This window comes from Canis lupus, chromosome 26, assembly GCF_048164855.1.
Source record: "Canis lupus baileyi chromosome 26, mCanLup2.hap1, whole genome shotgun sequence".
In the NCBI taxonomy this organism is placed as follows: Eukaryota; Metazoa; Chordata; class Mammalia; order Carnivora; family Canidae; genus Canis; species Canis lupus.
Genome location: NC_132863.1, coordinates 2,073,319 through 2,100,147, shown reverse-complemented (window position 1 = coordinate 2,100,147; position 26,829 = coordinate 2,073,319). Strand labels below are relative to the sequence as shown.

At 35.7% G+C, this 26,829-nt stretch overlaps 1 long non-coding RNA gene across 4 annotated transcripts in view; it reads right to left on the bottom strand.

Moving 5' to 3' along the window:
* The window catches only part of LOC140617947 (uncharacterized), a 69,386-nt gene that overhangs the window by 1,550 nt on the left and 41,007 nt on the right, over nt 1-26,829 (bottom strand). For all 4 annotated transcript variants that reach the window (XR_012018096.1, XR_012018097.1, XR_012018098.1 and 1 more), the window contains one exon: nt 22,956-26,399. This is a non-coding gene — a long non-coding RNA (uncharacterized lncRNA). The remainder of the gene's footprint in view (nt 1-22,955; nt 26,400-26,829) is intronic.

Genomic DNA, 26,829 nt, shown 5'->3' with positions numbered 1-26,829 from the left:
GATTCGAATCAAATCCTATTGAAACAAAAAGAATCGAATCAAATAGAATCGAAAAGAAACTAATCGAAAAATATCATATCGAAAAGAAAAAAATCGTATCGAATCAAAAAAATCGAAACGAATCGAATCGAAATGGATCGAATCAATTTGAAACGAATCAAAAAGAATCGAATCGAATCGAAAAGAATTGAATCGAATCAAATTGAAAATAATTGAAACAAATCAAATAAAAAAGAATCGAATAGAAAAAAATCGAATCGAATTTAAAAGAATCGAATCGAATCGAAAAGAATTGAATCGAATCAAATCGAAAACAATCGAATCGAATCAAATCGAATCGAAAAGAATTGAATCGAAGAGTTTCGAATCGAATCGAATTGAATCGAAAAGAATCTGATTGAACCGAAAAGATTCGAATGGAATAAAAAATTAATGAATTAAAAAGAATCAGATCGAATCGAATCCAAAAGAATCGAATCTAATCAAATTGAAAAGAATCGAATCCAAATGAATCGAGTCGAAAGGAGTGGAATCAAAAAGAACCGAATCATTTAGAAAAAAACGAATCGAATTGAATCGAATCTAATAGAAAATAATCGAATCGAATCGAATAGAAAAGAATAGAAAAGAACCGAATCGAATCGAATCGTAAAGAATCGAATCAAATTGAAAAGAATCTGATCAAATTAAATCGAATAAAATCGAATCGAATCGAAAAGAATCGAATCCAAATAATCGAATCGAAAAGTTGATTCGAAAAGAATCGAATCGATTCGAAAAAAACGAATCGAAGAGACTTTAAAAGAATCGAATCGAATTTAATCAAAAAGAATCAAATCAAATCGAAAAGAATAGAATCAAATCGATTTGAAAAGAAAGACATTCGAATAGAAAAGACTCGAATCGAAAAGAATTGAATCGAATCGAATAGAAAAAAATCGAATCGAATTGCACCGAATCAAAAGAATTTAATCGAATGGAAGTGAAAATAAATCAAATCGAATCGAATCAAAAAGAATCGAATCGAATCGAATCGAATCAAAAAGAATCGAATCGAATTGATTCAAAAAGAAAGGAATTCAAATCAAAAACATTCGAATAGAAAGACTCGAATCGAATTGAATCGAATCGAAAAGAAACGAATAGAAAACTATTGAATGGAAATGAAAAAAATTGAATCGAATCAAATCGAAGAGAATCGAATCGAATCAAAAAAGATCAAATCGAATCAAATATAAGAATCGAATCGAATCGAAAAGAATAGAATCGAATCGAAAAGGATCGAATCGAATTGTATCGAATAGAAAAGAATCAAAATCTAAAAGAACTGAATCGAATCGAAAAGGATCGAATCGATTCAAATTGAATAGAAATGAATCGAATCGAATCGAATTGAATCAAAAAGAATCAAATCAAATCGAAAAAAATCGAATCAAATCTATTCGAAAAGAAAGAAATTGAAATCGAAGAGCCTTGAATCGAAAAGATCGAATCGACTCGAATCGAAAAAAATCGAATCGCACCAAATCAAAAGAATCGAATCAACAGGAAGTGTAAAGAATTGAATCGAAACAAAAAGAATCGAATCGAATAGAATTGAAAAGAAACGAATCGAAAACTATCATCCAAACGAAAAAAATCGTATCGAATCGAATCGAAAAGAATCGAATCGATTCGAAATGAATAAAAATCGAATCGAATCGAATCAAAAATAATCGAAACAAATAAAAAAATAGAATAGAAAAGATCGAAAGGAATCCAAAAGAATCGCATCGAATCGAAAAGAAATGAAATGAATCGAATCAAAAACAATCGAAATGAATCGAATCGAATCAGAAAGAATTGAATCGAAAAGTTTTGAATCAAATCAAATTGAATCGAAAAGAATCTAACCGAATTGAAAAGACTCGAATAGAATCGAAAAGAAACAAATCAAAAAGAATCGAATCGAACCGAATCGAAAAGAATAGAATCTAATCGAAACGAAAAGAATCGAATCCAAATAAATCGAGTCGAAAGGAGTGCAATTGAAAAGAATCGAAACGATTCAAAAACAACGAATCGAATTGAATGGAATCGAATAGAAAATAATCGAATCGAATCAAAAAGAATCAAATCGAATTGAAAAGAATCGAATCAAATCAAATAAAAAAGAATCAAATCAAATCGATTCGAAAAGAAACTCGAATCGAAGAGACTCGAATCGAAAAGAATCGAATTGAATCGAATCCAAAAAATCTAATCGAATTGCACTGAATGAAAAGAATCGAATCAAATGGAAGTGAAAATAATCAAATCAAATCGAATTGACTCAAAAAGAATCGAATCGAATCGAAAAGAATCGAATCGAATCGAAAACGATCGAATTGAATGAAATCACATAGAAAAGAATCAAATCGAATCGAAAAGAATGGAATCGAATTGAATCGAAAAGAATCAAATCAAATCGAAAAGAATCAAATCAAATCGAAAAGAATCGAATCGAATCAAATCGAAAAGAATCGAATCAAATCGATTTGAAAAGAAAGAAACTCGAATCGAAGAGACTCAAATTGAAAAGAATGGAATCGAAAAAATCAAATCCAATCACACCAAATCAAACAATCGAATTGAATGGAAGTTAAAATAATCGAATCGAATCAAAAGGAATCCAATCGAATCGAAAAGAATCGAATCGAATAGAAAAGAAAACAAAGGAATTCAAATAAAAAACACACGAATAGAAACATTCGAATTGAATTGAATCGAAAAGAATCGAATCGAATAGAATAGAAAAGAAACAAATAGAAAACTATTGAATGGAAATGAAAAAAATCGAATCGAATCGAATCGAAGAGAATCGAATCGAAAAAGATCGAATCGAATCAAATATAAGAATCGAATTGAATCGAATCGAATTGAAAAGAATCGAATCGTATCGAAAAGGATCAAATCGAATTGTATCGAATAGAAAAGAATCAAATCCAAATAAATCGAATTGAAAAGAATCGAATCAAAAAGAAACGAATTGAATCGAATCGAAAAGAATCAAACCCAAATGAATCGAAGAGTTGAATCAAAAAGACTCAAATCGATTCGAAAAACGAACGAATCGAATGGAATCGAATAAAAAATAATCGAATCGAATTGAAAAGAATAGAAAAGTATCGATTCAAATCGAAAAGAATAGACTCGAATCGAATCAAAAAGAATAGAATCGAATCAAATTGATAGAAAAGAATCGAATCGAATTGAATCAAAAAGAATCGAATCGAATCGGAAAGAATCAAATCGAATCGAAAAGAATCAAATCGAATCGAATCAAAAAGAACTGAATCAAATCAAAACGAAAAGAATTGAATTGAAAAGAATCGAAGAGAATAGATTCAAATAGAATTGAGTCGAATGGAAAAGAATCGTATCGAATCGAAAAGTATTTAATGGAAAAGAATTGAATCGAAAAGAATCGAATCAAATCGAAAAGAATTTAATTGAATCAAAAAAATCGAATTGAACCGAAAAGAATAGAATCGAATCGAAAAGAATCGAATCGAATCGAAAAGAACCGAACTGAATCAAATCGAAAAGAATCGCATTGAAAAGAATCTAATTGAATAGATTCAATCAAAAAGAATCGAATAGAATCAATTCTAAAAGAAAGGAATTCGAATCGCAAAAAACTCGAATCGAAAGATTCGAATCAAATCAAATCCAAACAAAAAGAATCGAATCTAATGGAATTGAAAAGAAACGAATCAAAAACTATATCGAAACGACAAAAATCGTATCGAATCAAAAAAAATCGAATTGAATTGAGAAGGATCGAATTGATTCGAAATGAATCAAAAAGAATCGAATCGAATTGACAATAATCGAAACAAATCAAATAAAAAGAATCGAATGGAAAAAATCGAAAGGAATCGAAAATAATCAAATTGAATCGAAAAGAATTGAATTAAATCGAATCAAAAACGAATCGAATCGAATCAAAAAGAATTGAATCGAAGAGTTTCGAATCGAATCGAATTGAATCGAAAAGAATCTAATCGAATCGAAAAGATTCAAATCGAATCGAATAGAAAAGAAACGAATAGGAAACTACTGAATGGAAACGAAAAAAATCGAATCGAATCGAAGAGAATTGAATCGAAGAGAATCGAATTGAATCAAAAAAGATCGAATCGAAAAGAATCGAATCATATCGAAAAGGATCAAATCGAATTGTATCGAATAGAAAAGAATCAAATCAAACTGAAAAGAATCGCATCGAATCGAAAAGAATCAAATCGAATCGTTTGGTAAAGAAAGGAATTCGAATCAAAAAGACTCGTATCATATGATTCGAATCGAATCAAAAAGAAACGAATCAAAAAGTATCGAATCGAAACGAAAAAAATCGAGTCGAATAGAAAAGGATCGAATTGAATCAAATTGAATAGAAAAGAATCGGATCGAATCGAAAAGAATCGAATCAAATTGAATCAAAAAGAATCAAATCAAATCGAAAAGAATCGAACCGAATCGAAAAGGATGGAATCGAAAATAATCCAATCCAAATGAATCGAATCGAAAAGAGTCGAATCGAAAAAAATCGAATCGATTCGAAAAAAAAGAATCCAATCGAATCGAAAAGAATCGAATTGAAAAGAATCAAATTGAATCAAATTGAAAAGAATTGAATCCAAATGAATCGAATCGAAAAGAGTTGAATCAAAAAGAATAGAATCGATTCGATAAACGAATGAATCGAATGGAATCAAATCAAATATAATCGAATCAAATCGAAAACAATAGAAAAGTATCAATTCTAAAAGAAAGGAATTCGAATCGAAAACACTCGAATCGAAAGATTCAAATCAAATCTAATTGAAACAAAAATAATAGAATCGAATAGAATCGAAAAGAAACGAATTGAAAACTATCATATCAAAACGAAAAAATCGTACTGAATCGAATTGAATCGAATCAAAAAGAAATGAATCAGAAACGACGAATCGAAACAAAAACATGGAATCGAATCGAATCGAAAAGAATCGAATCGAATCAAGAAGGATCGAATCGAAAAGAATCCAATCCAAAATAATCAAATTGAAGAGTCGAATCAACAGAATCGAATCGACTTGAAAAAAACCGAATTGATTCGAATCGACTCGAAAAGAATCGAATTCAATCGAATCAAATCGAAAAGAATCAAATCAAATCGATTCGAAAAGAAATTCAAATCGAAAAGACTCGAATCAAAAAGAATCGAATCGAATCTAATAGAAAAGAAACGAATAGAAAACTATCGAATCAAAACAAAAAATTGAATCGAATCGAAAAGAATCGAATCGAATCAAAAAAGATGGAATCGAATTGAATATAAGAAGCGAATCGAATCGAATTGAAAAGAATCGAATCGAAAAGAATCGAATTGAATTGTATCGAATAGAAAAGAATCAAATCAAATCGAAAAGGATCGAATCGAACTGAAAAGGATCGAATCGAATCGAATCAAATCGAATAGAAAAGAATAGGTTCAAATAGAAAAGAATCGAATCGAAATGAAAAGAATCGAATCAAGTTGAAAAAATCGAATCGAATCGAATCGAAAAGAATCGAATCGAATCGAAAAGAATCGAATCGAATAGAAAAGAACCGAATCGAATAGAAAAGAATCGAATTGATGAATCGAAAAGAATCGAATCGAAAGGAATTGAATCGAATAGAATCGAAACGAATCGAATCCAAATAAATCGAATCGAAAAGAATCGAATCAATTCGAAAAAAACGAATCGAATAGAACTGAATCGAATCGAGAATAATCAAATTGAATGAAATCAAATCAAAAAGAATCGATTCGAATAGAATCGAATTGAAAAGAATAGAATTGAATTGGAAGAGATCGAATCGAATCGAAAAGAATCGAATCAAATCTATTCGAAAAGAATCGATACAAATCAAATAAAGAAGAATCGAATCGAAAAAATCGAATCATATTGAAAAGAATCAAATCCAATCGAATTGAAAAGAATCGGATTGAATCGAAAAGAATCGAATAGAAAAGAATCGAATCGAATTGAAAATAATCGAATTGAAAGGGATTGAATTGAAAAGGATCGAATCGAATCGATCAAAATGAATTGAAACGTGTCGATCGAAAAGAATCGAATAAAATCGAACAGAATAGAATCAAAAAAATCGAATCGAATCGAAATGAATCGAATCAAAAATAATCGAATCAAATCGAATTGAAACGAATTGAATAGAAAATAATCGAATCAAATCGAATCGAAAAGAACTGAAAATAATCAAATCGAATCAACTCGAAAATAATCGAATCGAATCAAATCGAAACGAATCGAATAAAAAATAATCGAATCGAAATGAATTGAATAGAAAATCAAATCGAATCGAATCGAAAATAATCGAATCTAAATGAATGGAACCGAATCGAATCAAAAATAAACGAATCGAAACGAATTGAATTGAAAATAATCTAATCGAATGTAATCGAAATGAATAGAACGGAAAATAATCGAATCGAATCGACTCGAAACTAATTGAATCAAAAGTAATCGAATGGAATCGAATCGAATCGAAAATAACCAATCGAAACGAATTGAAACGAAAATAAGCAAATTGAATCGAATCGAAACGATTCGAATCAAAAATAATCAAATGGAATCGAAATGAATAAAAAATAATTGAATCGAATCGAATCGAAATGATTCGAATAGAAAATAATCAAATCGAAATTAATTGAAGAAAAAGAATCGAATTGAAACAAATCGAAAATAATCGAATTGAATTGAATTGAAACGAATAGAATTGAAATGAATCGAATCGAAAATAATCGAATCGAATCAAATCGAAAATAATCGATTCGAATCGAAAATAATCGAATCGAATCGAACTGAAACAAATTGAATCGAAAATAATCGAATCGAAACGAATCGAATCGAATAAAAAATAATTGAATCGATTCAAATCGAAACGAATTTAATCGAAAATACTCGAATCGAATCGATATGAATCGAATTGAAAATAAACGAATCGAAACGAGTCGAATCAAAAATAATAGAATCGAATCGAATCGAAAATAATCGAGTCAAATCAAATCGAAACGATTCGAATTGAAACGAATAGAACCGAAAATAATCGAATTGAATCGAATCAAAAATAATCGAATTGAATCGAATCGAAACGAATCGAATCAAAAATATTCGAATTGAAACGAATCAAATAGAAAATAATCGAATCGAATTGAAAATAATCGATTCGACTAGACTACAATAGAAAATAATGGAATTGAATTGAATCGAAAATAATCGAATCGAATCGAAGAGAATCGAATCAAATTGGAAAAGATCGAATCAAATCAAGTTGAAAAGAATCGAATCAAATCGAAAAGGATCGAATCGAATCGTATCGAATGGAAAGAATCAAATCAAATCAAAAAGAATCAAATAGAATCAAATCGAAAAGAATCGTAAAAAGTCTAATAAAAAAGAATCGAATCAAATCGAAAATATCGAATCGAATGGAAAAGAATCGAATCGAATCAGAAAGAATTGAATCGAATCGAAAAGGATCGAATCGAATCAAATTGAATAGAAATGAATCGAATCAAAAAGAATCGAATCAAATCGAAAATAATTGAATCCAAATGAATCGAATCGATTTGAATTGAATCGAAAAGAATCGAATTGAATTGAATTGAAAAGAATCGAATTGAATCAGAAAGAATCGAATCGAATCAAAAAGAGTTGAATCGAAGAGAACTGAATTGAATCAAATTGAAAAGAATTGAATTGAAAAGAATAGAATAGATTCAAATCGAATCGAAAAGAATCGAATCAAAAATAAATCAAAATGAATCGAAAAGAACTGAATCGAACCAAATCAAAAAGAATCGAATTGAAAATAATCGAATAGAATAATTCAAATCAAACTGAATTGAATCAAAAAGAATCGAATCGAATCAAATCGAATTGAAAAGAATCTATTCGGGGATCCCTGGGTGGCGCAGCGGTTTGGCGCCTGCCTTTGGCCCAGGGCGCGATCCTGGAGACCCGGGATCGAATCCCACGTCGGGCTCCCGGTGCCTGGAGCCTGCTTCTCCCTCTGCCTGTGTCTCTGCCTCTCTCTTTCTCTCTCTCTCTCTCTGTGACTATCATAAATAAATAAAAATTAAAAAAAAAAGAATCGAATTGAAAATAATCGAATAGAATAATTCAAATCAAACTGAATTGAACCAAAAAGAATCGAATCGAATCAAATCGAATTGAAAAGAATCTATTCGGGGATCCCTGGGTGGCGCAGCGGTTTGGCGCCTGCCTTTGGCCCAGGGCGCGATCCTGGAGACCCGGGATCGAATCCCACATCAGGCTCCCGGTGCATGGAGCCTGCTTCTCCCTCTGCCTGTGTCTCTGCCTCTCTCTCTCTCTCTCTCTCTCTCTCTGTGACTATCATAAATAAATAAAAATTAAAAAAAAGAAAAGAATCTATTCGAATCGAAAAGAATCAAATCGAAAGAATAGAATCAAATCTAAAAGAATTGTATCGAATCGAAAAAAATTGAATCAAATCAAATCTAAAAGAAGTGAATCGAAAAGAATCAAATTGAATCAATTCGAATTGAAAAGAATTGAATCGAATCGAAAAGAATCGAATTAAAAAAAAAAGAAAAAAAGAAAAGAATCGAATTGAATCGAATCGAATCGAATCAGATCCAAAAAAATCGAATCGCACCGAATCCAAAGTATCGAATCGAATGGAAGTGAAAAGAATTGAATTGAATCAAATCGAATTGAATCGAAAAGAATTGAATCGATTCTAAAAGAAAGGAAATTGAATCAAAAAGACTCGAATCGAAAGATTTGAATCAAATCGAATAGAAACAAAAAGAATCGCATCGAATAGAGTCGAAAAGAACGATTCTAAAACTATCGTATTGAAACCAAAAAAATCGAATCGAACCGAAAATAATTGAAACAAATCAAATAAAAAAGAATCGAATAGAAGAAAATGAAATTGAAAAGAAATGAATCAAATCAAAAAGAATTGAATCGAATCGAAAAGAATAAAATCGAGAAGAATTCAATCGAAGAGTTTCAAATCGAATCGAATTGAATCAAAAAGAATCTAATCGAACTGAAAGATTCGAATGGAATCAAAAAGAATTGACTCGAATCGAATTGAAAAGAATCGAATCGAATCGAATCGAAAAGAATCAAATCCAAATGAATCTAATCGAAAAGAGTGGCATCGAAAAGAATCGAATTGTTTTAAAAAAATAATCAAATTGAATGGAATCGAAAAGAATTGAATCGAATCGATTCTAAAAGAAAGGAATTCGAATCGAAAAGACTCGAATCGAAAGATTCGAATCAAATGGAATTGAAACAAAAAGAATCGAATCGAATAGAATAAAAAAGAAACGAATCGAAAACTATATCAAAACGAAAAAAATCGTATCGAATCGAATCGAATCAAAAAGGATCGAATCGATTCAAAACGAATCAAAAAGAATCGAATCGAATCGAAAATAATCGAAACAAATCAAATAAAAAAGAATCGAATAGAAAAATAACGAATCGAATCGAAAACAATTGAATCAAATCGAAAAGAATTAAATCAATTCGAATCGAAAACAATCGAATCCAATTGAAAAGAATTGAATCGAAGAGTTTCGAATAGAATCAAATGGAATCGAAAAGAATCTAAATCGAATTGAAAAGATTCGAATAGAATCGAAAAGAGATGAATCAAAAAGAATTGAATCGAATCAAATCAAATCGAAAAGAATCAAATCCAAATGAATCGAGTTGAAAGGAATGGAATCAAAAAGAATCGATTCGTTTAGAAAAAAATGAATCGAATTGAATCGAATCGAATTGAAAATAATCGAATCGAATCGAATTGAAAAGAATCGAATCGAATTGAATCGAAAAGAATCAAATCGAATCGGAAAGAATCGAATCGAAAAGAATCGAATCAAAACCAAAAGTACGAATCCAAAAGAATTGAATCGAAGAGTAGAATCGAAAAGAATCGAATCGATTCGAAAAAAACCAAATCAAATCGACCTGAAAAGAATCGAATCGAAAAGAATCGAATCGAATTGAAAAGAATCGAATCGAAAAGAATCAAATTAAATTGATTCGAAAAGAAAGAAATTCGAATTGAAAAGACTCGAATCGAAAAGAATCGAATCGAATTGAATCGAAAAGAATCGAATCGAATCACACCGAATCAAAAGAATTGAATCGAATTGAAGTGAAAATAACCGAATCAAATCGAATCAAATAAAAAAGAATCGAATCGAATCGAAAAGAATCGAATCAAATCGATTCGAAAAGAAAGGAATTCAAATCAAAAAAACTCGAATAGAAAGATTCGAATCGAATTGAATCGAATCGAAAAGAATCGAATCGAATCGAATAGAAAAGAAAGGAATAGAAAACTATCGAATCGAAACGAAAAAAATCTAATCGAATCGAATCGAGAAGAATCGAATCGAAAAGAATCGAATTGAATCGAATCGAAAAGAATCGAATCCAAATGAATCGAATCGAAAAGAATCGAATCGATCCAAAAAAAGAACGAATCGAATGGTATCGAATCGAAAATAATCAAATCGAATCAAATCGAAAAGAATAGAAAAGTATCAATTCGAATCGAAAAGAATCGACTCAAATTGAATCGAAAAGAATCGAATGGAATCATATTGAATCGAAAAGAATTGAATCAAATCAAAAAGAATCGAATTGAATAGAAAAGAATCGAATCCAAATGAATTGAATCGAAGAGTCGAATCGAAAAGAATCGAATCGATTTGAAAAAAACGAATCGAATCGAATCGAATCAAAAAGAATCGAATCCAAATGAATCGAATCTAAAAGAGTCGAATCGAAAAGATTCTTATCGATTCGAAAAAAGAATGAATCGAATGGAATCGAATCGAAAATAATTGAATCGAATCGAAAAGAATAGAAAAGTATCGATTTGAATCGAAAAGAATCGACTCGAATCGAATCGACTCGAATCGAATCGAATCAAATTTAATCGAAAATAATCGAATCGAAAAGAATCGAATCGAATTGGAAAGAATCGAATCGAATCGAAAAGAAATCGAATCGACTCGAAAAGAACTGAACCGAATCAAATCGAAAAGAATCGAATTGAAAAGAATTGAATAGAATAGATTCAAATCAAATCGAATCAAATCAAAAAGAATCGAATCGAAAAGAATCAAATCGAATAGAATCGAAAAGAACTGAATCAAATCAAATAGAAAAGAATCGAATTGTAAAGTATCAAATAGAATAGATTCAAATTGAATCAAATTGAATCGAAATAATCGAATCGAATAGGATGAATCGAATCAAATCGAATAGAAAAGAATCGAATCAAATCGAAATCGAATCGAATCAAAAAGTATCGAATCGAATCGATTTGAATCAAAAAGAATCGAATTGAGTTGAGAAGAATCTAATTGAATCAAAAAGAATCGAATTGAATCGATTCGAATCGAAAAGAATCAAAAGGAATCAAATTGAAAAGAATCGAATCAAATCCAATCGAAAAGTATCGAAACAAATCAAATGAAAAAGAATCGAATCAAATCACAAAAACCGAATTGAACTGAAAAAAAAGAATCAAATCGAATCGAAAGAAACCAAATCGAATCAAATAGAAAATCGAATTGAAAGGAATCTAATCGAATAGATTCAAATCAAATTGAATCAAAAAGAATTGAATCGAATCGAAAAGAATCGAATCGAATCAAAAAGAATCGAATTGAATTGAAAAAAACGAATCGAATCGAATCTAAAAGAATCGAATCGAGGGCAGCCCTGGTGGCGCAGCGGTTTAGCACAGCCTGCAGCTCAGGGCGTAATCTGGAGACCCTGGATCGAGTCCCACGTCGGGCTCTCTGCATGGAGCCTGCTTCTCCCTCTGCCTGTGCCTCTGCCTCTTTCTCTGTCTCTCTGCATTTCTATGAATAAATAAATAAAATCTTAAAAAAAAGAATCGAATCGAAACAAATTGAAAAAATCATATCGAATCGAATAGAAAAGAATCGAATCGAATCAAATCAAATCCATTCGAAAAGAAAGGAATTCAAATAAAAAAGACTCGAATCGAAAAGAATCGATGCGATTCAGAAAAAATCGAATCGAATCGCACAGATTAATTAAAGAATCAAATCGAATGGAAGTGTAAAGAATTGAAAAGAATCGAATCGAATCGAAAAGAATTGAATTGAATCGAATCAAAAACAATCGAATCGAAAGATTTGAATTGAATCAAATCGAAAAGAAACGAATTGAAAACTATCGAATCAAATCGAAAAAAATTGAATCGAATCGAATCGCATCGAAAAAAATCCAATCGAATCGAATCGAAAAGAATCGAATTGAATCAAATCAAAAAGAATCGAATCGAATCGTTTGGAAAAGAAAGGAATTCAAATAGAAAAGACTCGAATCGTAAGATTCGAATCGAATCAAAAAGAAACGAATCAAAAACTATCAAATCGAAACGAAAAAAATTGAATCGAATTGAATCGAAAAGAATCAAATCGAAATGAAAAGGATCAAATCGAATCATATTGAATAGAAAAAAATCAAATCAAATTGAAAAGAATCGAATCGAATTGAATCGAAAAGAATAAAAAAATCTAATAAAAAAGAATCGAATTGAATCAAAAATATCGAATCAAATGGAAAAGAATAGAATCGAATCGAAAAGAATCGAATAGAAAAGAATCGAATCGAAAAGAATCGAATCGAAAAAAATCGAATCGAAAAGAATCGAATCGAATCGAAAGGAATCTAAAAGAATAGAAAACTATCGATTCAAATCAAAAAGAATCGACTCGAATCGAGTCGAAAAGAATCGAATTGAATCAAAAAAATCGAATTGAACCTTAAAGAACAGAATCGAATTGAAAAGAATCGAATTGAATCGAAAATAATCAAATTGAATCAAATTGAAAAGAATCGAATTGAAAAGAATCTAATCGAATAGATTCAAATCGAATTCAATCGAATCGAATAGAATCGAATCGAAAAGAATCGAATCGAATTAAAAAAATTGTATTTAATCGAATCTAAAAGAATTGAATCGAAAAAATCGATTCGAATGGAATCAAAAAGAATCGAATCAAATCAAATCAATTCGAAAAGAAAGGAATTTGAATCGAATTGAATCGAAAAAAATCGAATTGATTCGAATCGAATAGAATTGAAAAATTTCGAAACGAATCTAATCAGATCAAATGGGAAAGAATCGAAACCAAATTGAAAAGAATTGAATCGAATCGAACCGAATAGAAAATAATTGAATAGATCGAATCAAAAAGAATCCAATCGATTTGAAATGAATAGAGTAGAATCGAATCGAAGCGAAGTGAAAAGATTCGAATCGCATCAAGAATCGAAATGAATCGAATTGAATCCAAAAGAATTGAATCGAATCGAACAGTATTGAATCGAATCCAAAGAATCGAATCAAATCGAAAAGAATTGAATCGAAAAGAATCGAATCGAAACGAAAAGAATCCAATTGTATCGAATCAAATCGTAAACAATCAAATCGAATCGAATCGAAAAGAATCAAAATGAATCGAATCGAAAAGAATCGAATGGTATCGAATTGAATCAAAAAGAATCGAATCATATCTAATTGAATTGAAAAGAATCAAATCAAATCGAATCGAAAAGAATCGAATCGTATCGAAAAGAATAGAATCGAATAGCATCAAAAAGAATCAAATCGAATCGAAAATCGAATTGAATCGAATTGAAAAGAATTGAATCGAACCGAAAAGAATCGAATTGAAGGGAATCGAATCGAATTGAATTGAATCGAAAAAAATTTAATTGAATCGAAAAGAATCGAATAGATTCGAATCAAATCAAATCGAAAAAATTCAAAACAAATCTAATCAGATCGAATGGAAAAGAATCGAATCGAATTGATTTGCATCGAAAAGAATTGAATCGAATGGAATTGAATCAAATTGAATTGAACAAAAAGAATCGAATCGAATCAAATTGAATCGAAAAGAATCGAATAGATTCGAATTGAAACGAATCGAAAAAAATCAAAACGAATTGAATCAGATAGAGTGGAAAAGAATTGAATCAAATCGAAAAGAATCGAATCAAATCGAACTGAATCTAAATGAATCAAATAGATCGAATCAAAAAGAATCGAATTGATTCGAAATGAATCGAGTAGAAACGAATCGAAGCGAAAAGAATCGAATCGAAAAGAATAGAATTGAATCAAATTGAAAAGAATCTAATAGAATCAAAAAGAATCGAATCGAAACGAAAAGAATCATATCGAATCGATCGAAAAGATCGAATTGAAAAGAATCGAATCGAATCAAATCAAATCGAAAAGAATCAAATCGAATCGTATCGAATCAAAAAGAATCAAATCGAATCGAATCGAAAAGAATAGAATCGTACTTAATTGAATCGAAAAAAATCGAATCGAACTGAAAAGAATTGAATCGAATCGAATCGAAAAGAATCGAATCGTATCGAATCAAATCAAAAAGAATCGAATCGAATACATCGAAAAGAATTGAAACGAATCGAATCGAATCGAAAAGTATCGAATCAAATCGAATCGAATCAAAAAGAATCGAATCAAATCGAAAAGAATCGAATTGAATAGCATCGAAACGAATCGAATCGAATTGAAAAGAATCGAATTGAATAGCATCGAAACGAATCGAATCAAAATGAAAAGAATCGAATCGAATCGTATCGAATGGAATCAAAAAGAATTGAATCATATCGAATTGAATCGAAAAGAATCGAATTGAATAGAACCGAAAAGAATTGTATCGAATCGAATCGATTCGAAAATAATCGAATCGAATCTTATGTACTCGAATCAAAAAGAATCGAGTCGATTCGAATCGAAAATATCAAACCGAATCGAAAAGAATCGAATCGAAAAGAAAAGAATCGATCCAAATCGAAAATAATCGAATTGAATCAAAACGATTCGAATCGATACGAAACGAATCGAATCGAAAATAATAGAATCGAATCGAACCGAATCGAAATGAAAATAATCAAATTGAATCGAATTGAAAATAATCGAATCAAATCAAATCGAAAATAACTGAATCGAATCTAATCGAAAATAATCGATTCGCATTGAATCAAATCGAAAATAATCGAATTGAATTGAATTGAAAACAATGAAATCGAATCAAAAATAATCGAATCGAAAGTAATCTTATCGAATCGAAAATAATCGAATCGAATAAAATCAAAACGAAAATAATTGAACCGAATTGATCGAATTGAGTTGAAAGTAATCGAATCGAATTGAACCGAATTGAATCGAAAATAATCGAATCGAATCAAATCGAAAATAATCGAATCGAATTGAAAAGAATCGATCGAATCAAAAATAATCGGATCGAATCGAAAATAATCAATTCGAATCCAAGCAAATCGAATCGAAAATAATCAAATTGAATTGAAATGAATCGAAAATTATCGAATCGAAATTATTCAAATCGAATCAAATCGAATCGAATTGAAAATAATCAAATCGAATCGAAATTAATCGCATCGAATCAAATTGAATCGAAAAGAATCGATTTGCATCAAATCGAATAGAAAATAATCCAATCGAATTGAATGGAAAATAATCTAATCGAATCGAAAATAATCCAATCGAATCGAAAATGATCAGATCGAAAATAATCTAATCAATTCGAATCGAAAATAATCGAATCGAAAAGAATTGAATCGATTCAAATCGAAAATAATCGAATCGAATCGAAAATAATCGAATCAAATAAAAAATAATCGAATCGAATTGAATTGAAAATAATCGAATTGAATGCAATCGAATCGAATCGAAAATAATCGAATCGAATCGAAAAGAATCAAAACAAATTGAATCGATAATAATCGAATCGAATCATTGAATCGAATCGAATCAAAAATTATCGATTCGCATTGAATCAAATAGAATCAAAAAGAATCGAATCAAATTGAATAGAAAATAATCGAATCAAATCGAAAATAATCGAATCGATTCGAAGAATCGAATCAAGTCGAATCGATAATAATCGAATCGAATCGAATCGAATTGAAAATAATCTAATCAAATTGAATCGAAAATAATCAAATCGATCGAAAATAATCGAATCAAATCTAAAATAATCGAATCGAAAAGAATCGAATCGATTAGAATCGAAAATCGAATTGAATCCAAAAGAATCGAATCGAATCAAAAATAATCGAATTGAATCGAAATTAATGGAATGGAATCGAATCGAATCTTTTTCAATTTGTTTCGATTCTTCTTGATTTGATTCGATTCTTTTTGATTTGATTCAATTTGATTCGATTCTTTTCAACTACATCGATTCTTTTCGATTCGCTTCTTTTCGATGTCATTCGATTTGATTCTGTTCGATTCGATTCAATTCAATTCGATTTTTATCGATTTGATTAGATTCTTTTCGATTTGATTCTTTTCACTTCGATTCGATTCGATTCGAGTTTTTTCAATTCGTTTTGATTCTTTTTGTTTCAATTCGATTCTTTTCGATTTGATTCGATTCGATTCTTTTTGATTTGATTTGATTCAATTCTTTTCTATTCGATTCGAATCAATCTTTTCAATTCGATTCGATTCATTTATTCGAATCGAAAAGAATGGAAACGAAGAGAATCGAATCGAATCAAAAATAATCGAATTGAATCAATCGAATTGAAAACAATGAAATAGAATGGAAATGAAAACAATCGAATCGAATCGAAAAGAATCTAATTGAATCGAAAATAATCGAATCAAATCAAATTGAATCAAAAATAATCGAATCGAAAATAATCGAATCGAATCAAATCAAAATATCGACTCGAAATTGAATCGAATAGAAAATAATCGAATTGAATTGAATCTAAAATAATCAAATCGAATCAAAAATAATCGAATCGAGTTTAAAATAATCGAATCGAAAATAATCGAATCGATTCGAATGGAAAATAATCAAAACGAATTGAAAAGAATCGAATCGAATCGAAAATCAAATCGAATCGAAAATAATCGAATAGAATCAAATTGAATTGAAAATAATCGAATCGAATCGAAAATGATCAAATCGAATTGAATCGAATCAAAACGAATCGATTCGAAAATAATCGATTCACATCGAATCGAATCGAAAATAATCGAACCGAATTGAATCTAAAATAATCGAATCGAATCGAACCGAATTGAATCGAAAATAATCGAATCGAACCGAATCAAATTGAATTGAATCGAAAATAATCGATTCGAATCGAACCGAATTGAATCGAAAATAATCAAATTGAATAGAAAAGAATCTAATCGAATCAAAAATAATTGAATCGAATCGAAAATAATCGAATCGAATCCAATCAAATCGAATAAAAAATAATCAAATTGATTTGAATTGAATTGAAAATAATTGCATCGAATCGAATTGAATCGAAAATAATCGATTCGCATGAAATCAAATCGAAAATAATCCAATCGAATCGAATCAAAAATAATCGAATCGAATCGAAAATAATCAAATCGATCGAAAATAATCCAATCGAAAGAATCGAATTGATTCGAATAGAAAATAATCGAATCAAATCGAAAAGAATCGAATCGAATCAAATCGAATCGAAAGTAATGGAATAGAATCGAATTGAATCGAAAATAATCGAATCAAATCAAATGAATCGAAAATAATCGAACCTAATCAAATCGAATTGAATCAAAAACAATCGATTCGAATCGAACCGAATTGAATTGAAAATAATAGAATAGAAAAGAATCGAATCATATAAAAAGTAATTGAATCGAATAGAAAAGAATCAAATCGAATCCAATCAAATCGAATCAAAAATAATCAAATTGATTTGAATTGAATCGAAAATATTTGCATCGAATCAAATTGAATCGAAAATAATCGATTTGCATCTAATCAAATCGAAAATAATCCAATCGAATTGAATCGAAAGTAATCGAATCAAAACGAATATAATCAAATCGATTGAAAATGATCCAATCGAAAAGAATCGAATCGAATCAAATCGAATAGAAAATAATCAAATCAAATCGAATTGAAAATAATCGATTCGCATCGAATCGAAAATAATCGAATGGAAATGAATTGAAAACAATCGATCAACTCGAAAAGAATCAAATCGGGGGATCCCTGGGTGGCTCAGCGGTTTAGCGCCTGCCTTCGGCGCAGGGCGCAATCCTGGACTCAATCGAATCAAAAAGAATCGAATCGAAATAAAAGATTTGAATCAAATTGAATCGAATCGAAAGGAATCAAATCGAATCGAAAGAATAGAATCGAATCAAATCGAATTGAAAAGAATCGAATCCAATCGAAAAAAATTAGGTCGAATTGAAAAGAATTGAATCGAATCGTAAAGAATCGAATTGAATCGCACCGAAAAGATTTGAATCGAATCGAACTGAAAAGAATCGAATCGAAACAAATCAAATCAAAAAGACTCGAATCGAATCGAAAAGAAAAGATCTAAGAATCGAAAAGAATCGAATCGATAAGAATCGAATTGAAAAGAATTGAATCGAATTGATTCAACCCTAACCCTAACCCCTAACCCCTAACACTAAACCTATCCTAATCCTAACCCTTAACCCTAACCCTTAACCCTCACCCTAACCGTAATACTAACCCTAACCCTAACCCCTAAACCCTAACCCTAACCCGAACACTAAACCTAAACTTAAGCCGTACCCTAACCCTAACCCGTACCCTAACCCTAACCGTACCCTAACATTAAACTGTACCCCAACGCTAACCTGTACCCTAACCCTTACCCTAACCCGTACCCTAACCCGTACCCTAACCCTAAGCCCGTATCCTAACCCATACACTAACCCATTCCCTAACCCTAACCAGTACTCTAACACTAACCCGTACCCTAACCCGTACCCCAACCCGTATCCTAACCCTAACCCTAACACGTACCTAACCATAACCATAACCCTAACCTCTAACCCTAACACCTAACCCTAACCCATAAACCTAACCCTATACCAAAACCTAACCCTAAGCCCTAACCCTAGCCTTAACCCCTACCCCTAACCTGAACCCCTAACCACTAACCCTAAACCTAACACTAACCCTTAACACTAACCCTAAACCCTAACACTCACCCCCCTAATCCTAACACTAACCCAAACCCTAACCCTAACCTCTAACCCTAACATTAAGCCCTAACCTTAACCCTAACACTAACACTAACCCTAACATCTAACCCCTAACCCTAACCCTTAACACTAACCCTTAACCCTAACCCTACCCCTAACCCTAACAGTATCCCTAACCCTTAAACCTAACACTTAACCCTAACCCTAACCCTAAACCTAACACTAACCCCTAACCCTAACCCTAACCCCTCACCCTAACCCTAACACTAACTCTATCCCCTAACTCTAAACCTAACACTAAACCTAACCTGAAACCTAACCCATACACTAACACGTACCCTAACCCTAACACTCACCCGTAACCTAAACCTAACCCTAACCTATACCGTAACTCTAACCCGTACCCTAAACCTAACCCTAACCCGTACCCTAACCTATATCCTAACCCTATCCCGTACAGTAACCCTACCGCTAACCTTACACTAACCATAACCCGTACACTAAACCTAACCCATACCCGTACCCGTACCCTAAACCGTACCCTAACCCTAAACCATACCCTAACCCTAACCCATACCCTAAACCTAACCCCTACCCTAACCTGTACGCTAACCAGTACCCTAACCCTAACCCTAACCGTAACCCGTACTCTAACCGTAACCCGTACCCTAACACTAACCCTAACCTAACCCTGACCCCTAACCCTAACACTAACCCTAACCCCTCACCCTAACCCTAACCCTAACACTAACCCTAACCTTAACCCGAAACCTAACCCGAAACCTAACCCATACACTAACCCGTAACCTAACCCTAACCCTAACCCGTACCCTAACCCTAACCCATACCCTAACCCGTACCCTGACCCTAACCCATACCCTAAACCTAACCCTAACCCTAACCCATACCCTAACCCTAACACTAACACCCATACCCTAACCAGTACCCTAACCCTAACCCGTACCTTAACCCTAATCTTACCCGCACCCTAACACTAACCTGTACCCTAAACCTAACCCGTACCCGAACCCTAACCCTGACCCCTAACGCTATCCGTAACCCTTAACCTCAACACTTAACCCTAAACCTAACCCTTACCCTAACCCATACCCTAACCCTAACCGAACCCTAACTGTAACCCGTACCCTAACCCTAACCCGTACCCTAACCCTAAACCATACCCTAACCACAACCCTAACCCGTATCCTAACCCTAACCCGTAACCTACATCTAACCCTGACCCTAACCCAAACAATACCCTAACCCTAATACTAACCCGTGCCCTAACCCTTACGCTAACCCCAAACCTAACGCTAACCCGTACACTAACCCTAAATGGTATCCTAACACTAAACCTAACCCGTACCCTAATCCTAACCCTAAAACTAACCCTAACCCGTACCCTAACCCTATACCGTACCCCACCCTAACCCTAACCTGTACCCTAACACTTAAACTACCCCTAAACCTAACCCTAACTCTAATCATAACCCTAAACCTACCTCTAAACTTAACCCTAACCCTAACCTAACCCTAACCCTCACCCTAATCGTATCCCTAACACGTAAACTAACCCTAACCCTAACAATAACCTTAACCCATAAACTAAACCTAAACCTAACCCTAAACAGTACCCTAACCCTAACGTGTACCTTAACCCTAACCCTAAACCAACCCTAAGCCAAACCCTAACTCTAACCCTAACCCTAACTCCTAACCCTAACTGTAACCCTAACCTTAACCCTAACCTCTAATCCCTAACCCTAACCCTTAACAATAACCCTAACCCTAACTCCTAACCCTAACCCGTACCCAACCCTAAAACGTACCCTACCATAACCCTAACCATAACCCGTACCCTCACACTAAAACTACCCCTAACCTAACCCTAACACTAATCATAACCCTAACCCTATCTCTAAACCTAATCCTAACCCTAACCTAACCCTAAACCTCACCCAAACCCTATCCCTAACACGTAAACTAACCCTAACACTAACCCTAACCCGTAAACTAAACCTAACCCTAAACAGTACCCTAACCCTAACCCTAAGTGTACCTTAACCCTAATCCTAAACCTAAACCTAATCCTAAGCCGTACCCTAACCCTAACCCTAACCCAAACCCGTAACCTAACTCTAACACTAACTCTCCCGGACCCTAACCCTAACACATACCCTAACACTAACCCTAATGCATACGCTAACCTGTACCATAACCCTAAACCTAACCCTACCCTAAACCTAACCCTAACCCCAACCCTAACCTGAACCCTAACTCTAACCCGACCCTAAACCTAAACCGTAACCTAAACTGTACCCTAACCTGTACCCTAACCCGTACCCAAACCCTAATCCTATCCCGTTCCCTAACCCGAACCCTAACACTAACCCGTAACCGTACCTGTACCCTAACCCATAAACAAACCCATACCCCACCCTTAAACCTAACCAGAACCCGTACCCTAAGCCTAACCCCAACCCTAACCCTAACCCATTCCCTAACCCTAACCCTAAACGTATCCCATACCCTAACCCAAACTCTAACCCTAACCCTAACCCATAACCTAACCCTAACCCCTAAACTAAACCTAACACTATACCTAACCCTAAACAGTACCCTAACCCTAACCCTAAACCCTAACCCTACCCCTAACCCTAACTGAAACCTAACCCTAACACTAACCCTAACCGTAACCTACCCTAACCCTAACCCTAACCCGTAACCTAAACCTAACCCTAACCCTAAACAGTACCCTAAACCTAACCCTAACCCGTACCTTAACCCAAACCCTAACACTAACCCTAAACCTAACCCTATCCTGTACCCTAACCCTAACCCAAACCTAACCTTAACCCGTACCCTAAACCTAACCCAAACCCTAACCGTTACCAGTACCCTAACCCATACCTTAACCCATACCATAATCCATACCATATCTCTAAACCATACCCTAACCCTAACCCATACCTTAACCCTAATCTGTACCCTAAACCTAAGCCTAAACCGAACCCTAATCATAACCCTAACACTAACCCTAACCTGTAGCCTAACCCTAACCCGAACCCTAAATATAACGCAAACTCTAACTCTAACCCTAACCCGTACTCTAACCCTAACCGTAACCCTAACCTGTAACCTAACCCTAACCCTAACGCTAAACAGTACCCTAAACCTAACCCTATCCCATACCCTAACCCTAAACCTAACCTTAAACCGTACCCTAATCCTAACCCGTACCCTAACGCTTACCCTAACCCTCACCCGTACCCTAACCCAAACTCTAACCCGTACCCTAACCCTAACCTTACCCCAACCCTAAACCTAAAGAAACCCAATCCCTAATCCTAACCCTAACCTAATCCTAACCTTAACCCTTACCCTATCCATAACCCTAACCCGTAACCTAACCCTAACCCTAACCCTAAACAGTACCCTAACTTTAACCCTAACCCGTACCCTAACCCTAACCATAAGCCTAAACCGAACACTAAGCTGTACACTAAAGCTAACCCTAACCCTAACCCTAACCCGTACCCTAACCCTAAAACTAACCCTTACCTTAATCCATAACCTAACCCGACCCTAACCCGTAACCTAACCCATAACCTAACCCTAACCCGTAGCCTACCCCTAACCCTGAACCTACCCCTAACCTAACCTGAACCCTAACCCTAACCCTAACCCTAACCCTAAGCTTAAAAAGGACCCTAACCCTAACCCTAACCCGTAACCTAACCCAAACTTTACAGCATTGGAAGTCAGGTTGTTCCATGAATAAAGCTCTACTGCACCTGGAGACACAACCGATGAAGCCTGCAGCTGGCCCTTGCGTCCCATGAGCTTCTGACAAACATGTCTAGTGAGGATGTTCGTAGCTCCATCTGCAGGCAGTGTGGAACTGGGAAGGACCGCGTGTCAGCTCATCTTGCAGAAGGAAGTTCCCCAGAGAGACAGCTTTCAACTAGGTACTCAGGTTTGGAAGTTAGTATGTAGCTCCCTTCTGAGGGAGGAATTACTCAGAAGTTGGATTGGGCTAGGAGACACTTGCCTCTCACAAAAATTGTGTCCCGTATCGAACGACGTCCTTTCGAAGTGAAAGGTACAGGCGGTCAGCATGTGGGAGGAACAAGGCATAAGCTCATCCAAAGGAGTGTGCATCACTTGGAGGCAGGTGTCCGGTAGTCGCGAATTGACAATGCAGACACTTGGTTCTCACTCCGCTACTGTCCCGCATAGAAGGGAATGCTGTGGAAGCGATCCGTACAGGCCGTCAGATTGTGGGAGGTACAGGCCATAAGCTCAACTCTGAGAAGCGTGTATGCCTTGCAGGCTCTGCTAGCCACTCTTTTATGGGAGTTAGAACCTAGCTACACTTTAATTGAACAAGGCTGTTGGAAATCGCTGTATTGAACTCAGTTACAAGTGACTACAAGCCCGAAACGTCTACATGCTTTTCACAACCTCTTCCAGCACCTAACATAAGGATGTTAGGACCTATGTCTACAGGCAGTCAGGTTGCGGGAGGGTCCTGCCCTCACCTCAACTCTCACAAGGAAGCATGCCTAGAAGCCAGCTTTCAACTAGCTGCATTTTTCTGGCCCTGAGAACGCAGCAGTATTCTAACTCAGGAGGTTCCAAGAATACCAGTCTACTCCACCTGGAGACACCTTCCAGGCCTGCATTATTCCACTTGCGTCTCACAAGCTTCTGACAAGGGTCTCTGGTGAAGACGTTGGAAAGACATTCTGCAGGCAGTGTGGAACTGTGAGGGACTGCGTGTGAGCCCAACTCTCGGATGTAAGTTGCCGTTGGATGCAGGGTTCTATTAGCTACTATGGAACTTAGTATGTAGCACCAGTATAAGACAGGAACTACTAGGAAATCGAGGGACTGAGCTTGGAGGCGCTGCACTTGTGGGCCTCACCTGGACGAGGTGACTGGTTCCCACCTGGGACTCACCTGGACCTGATAACTTTGCTCCACACTTTGGCCTCAACTGGCCCTGATGACTCTGGGCCCCCCACCTAGGCCTCAATCTGGACCTAGTGACTGTGGTCCCCACCTGGGTCTCACCTGGACCTGGTAACTCTCGTTCCCACATGAACCACACCTGGCCCTGGTGACTGTGGTGTCCTTCTAGCCTCATGTTTACCTGGTGACTCCGGTCCCCACCAGGGCCTCACCTGGATCTGGTGACTCTGGCCTGCAGGTTGGCCTCACCTGGACATGGTGAGTGGGGTTGCCACCTGGGCCTCACCCATACCTGGTGACTCAGGTCCCCACGTGGGCCTCTTGGACCTGGTGAACCTGGTCCTTACCTGGTCCTCACCCAGACCCGGTGACTCTGGTCACCACCTGGGCCTCACCTGGACCTGGTGAATCTGGTCCCCATCTGGGCCTCACCCACTCCTGGTGACTTTGTTCCCCACCTGGACCTTATTGCTGTGGACTCCTTCTTGGCCTCACCTGGAACTGGTGACTCTGATCCTATCTAGGCGTCACCCAGATCTGGTGACTCTGGTCCTCACCTGGGCATCATTGGGACCTGGTTACTTTGTTCCACACCTGAGCCTCGCCTGAACATGATGACTCTGGAACCCCTCTGGGCCTCACCCTGACCTGGTGACTCTGATCCCCATCTGGATGTCACCTGGACCAGGTGATTCTGGTACCCCTCTAGGCCTCAACCAGACCTGGTGACTCTGGTCCTCAACTGGGCCTCACCTGAACTTAGTGAATATGCTCCCCACCTGGGCCTCATCTGGACCTGGTGACTCTGGTCCCTACCTGGGAATCATCAGGACATGGTTCCTCTATTCCCCATCGGGACTCAACTGGACCTGGTAACTCTGGTCCTCACTTTGGCCTCTTCTGTACCAGGTGACTCTGGCCCCACCTGTCCCTCACCTGGAACTGGTGACTCTGATCCTCAGCAGCATGCCTCGAATGCACCTTTCCACTAGCTGCGTTCTTATGGCCATGAGAATGTAGCTACATTGTAAGTCAGGAGGTTCCATGTATACCGCTCTACTGCACCTAGAGACACAAGCATTGAAGCCTGCAGCTAGCTCCTTTTGTCCTATGAGCTTCTGACCAACACGTCATGTGAGGATGTTCAAAATTTCATCTGAAGGCCGTGTGGAACTGAGGGACTGGAGGTGAGCTCAAGTCTCAGAAGCAAGTACCCTTTGGACACTGTGTTCAACTAGCTTCTCATGTATGGAACTTAGTGTGTAGCACCAATCCTAGAGAGCAGTTCCTCACATATCTCTGGATTGGGCTTGGAGACACTAGTCATGTGGGCCGGCACCTTCCAATAACCTCTGACAAAACTTCTGTCATGCATTGAGCCTAGGCCTGATAGGAGCAAAGTGTACCTGCAGTCAGCATGTGCGAGGTACAAGGCATAAATTCAACTCTCAGAAGTGTGTATGCTTTGCAGGCCGATGTCTGCTAGACACTTATCAAGGCGAGGTATACCCAAGCTACACTCTAATTAAACAAGGACGTTGGCAATCGCTGTATTGAACTCAGATACACGTCAGTACAGTCCTGACACTTCCACTTGCATTTCTCCAACCTCTCCCAACACCTAAAATAAGGATGTTAGCAGCTCCAACTACGGGCAGTCAGGATGCGGGAGGGTCCTGCCCTGAGCTCAGCTTTCAAAAGGAGGCATGCCTCGAAGCCAGCTTTCTACTAACTGCGTTCTGGTGGCCATGAGAACGTGGCAGCATTGTAATTCAGAATGTTCCATGAATACCGCTTTACTGCACCTAAAGACAAAACCTTGAAGCCTACAGGTTACCCCTTGCGTCCCATGAGCTTCTGACAAACATGTCTAATGAGGATGTTCGTAACTGTATCTGCAGGCAGTGTCAAACTGGGAAGGACCACGTTTCAGCTTATCTCCAAGAGGGAAATTCCCCAGAGAGAGAGCTTACAGCTAGGTTCTCAGGTTTGGAAGTTAGTATGTAGCTCCCATCTGAGGGAGGAATTCCTCAGAAGTTGCTGGATTAAACTAAGACACATTTGCCTCTCGCAAAACTTGCGTTCCATATCGAACAAAATCCTTTGGAACCGAAGCGTACAGGTGCTCAGCATGTGGGGGGTTCAAGTCCTAAGCTCAATCCAAAGGAGTGTGCATGCTTTGCAGGCAGGTGTCCGCTAGGCACGAAATTGACAAGGCAGACACTTGGTTTTCACTCCGCTTCTGTCCCGAATACAACGAAATGCTGTGGAAGGGGAACATACAGGCAGTCAAGATGGGGGAGGTACAGGCTATAAGCTCAACTCTCATAATTGTGTATGCTTTCCAGGCCGATGTCTGCTAGACACTTATCGAGGCTAGGTATACACGAGCTACACTCTAATTGAACAAGGACGTTGGCAATCGCTGTATTGAACTCAGATACACGTGAGTACAGTACTGACACTTCCACTTGCATTTCTCCAACCTCTCCCTGCACCTCACTTAAGGATGTTAGCAGCTATGACTATGTGCAGGCAGGATGCGGGAAGGTCCTGCCCTGAGCTCAGCTCTCACAAGAGAGCATGCCTAGAAGCCAGCTTTCAACTAGCTGTGATCTAATGGCCATGGAACTTTAGCAGTCTTCTAACTCAGGAGGTTCGAAGAATACCACTCTACTGCACCTGGAGACATCT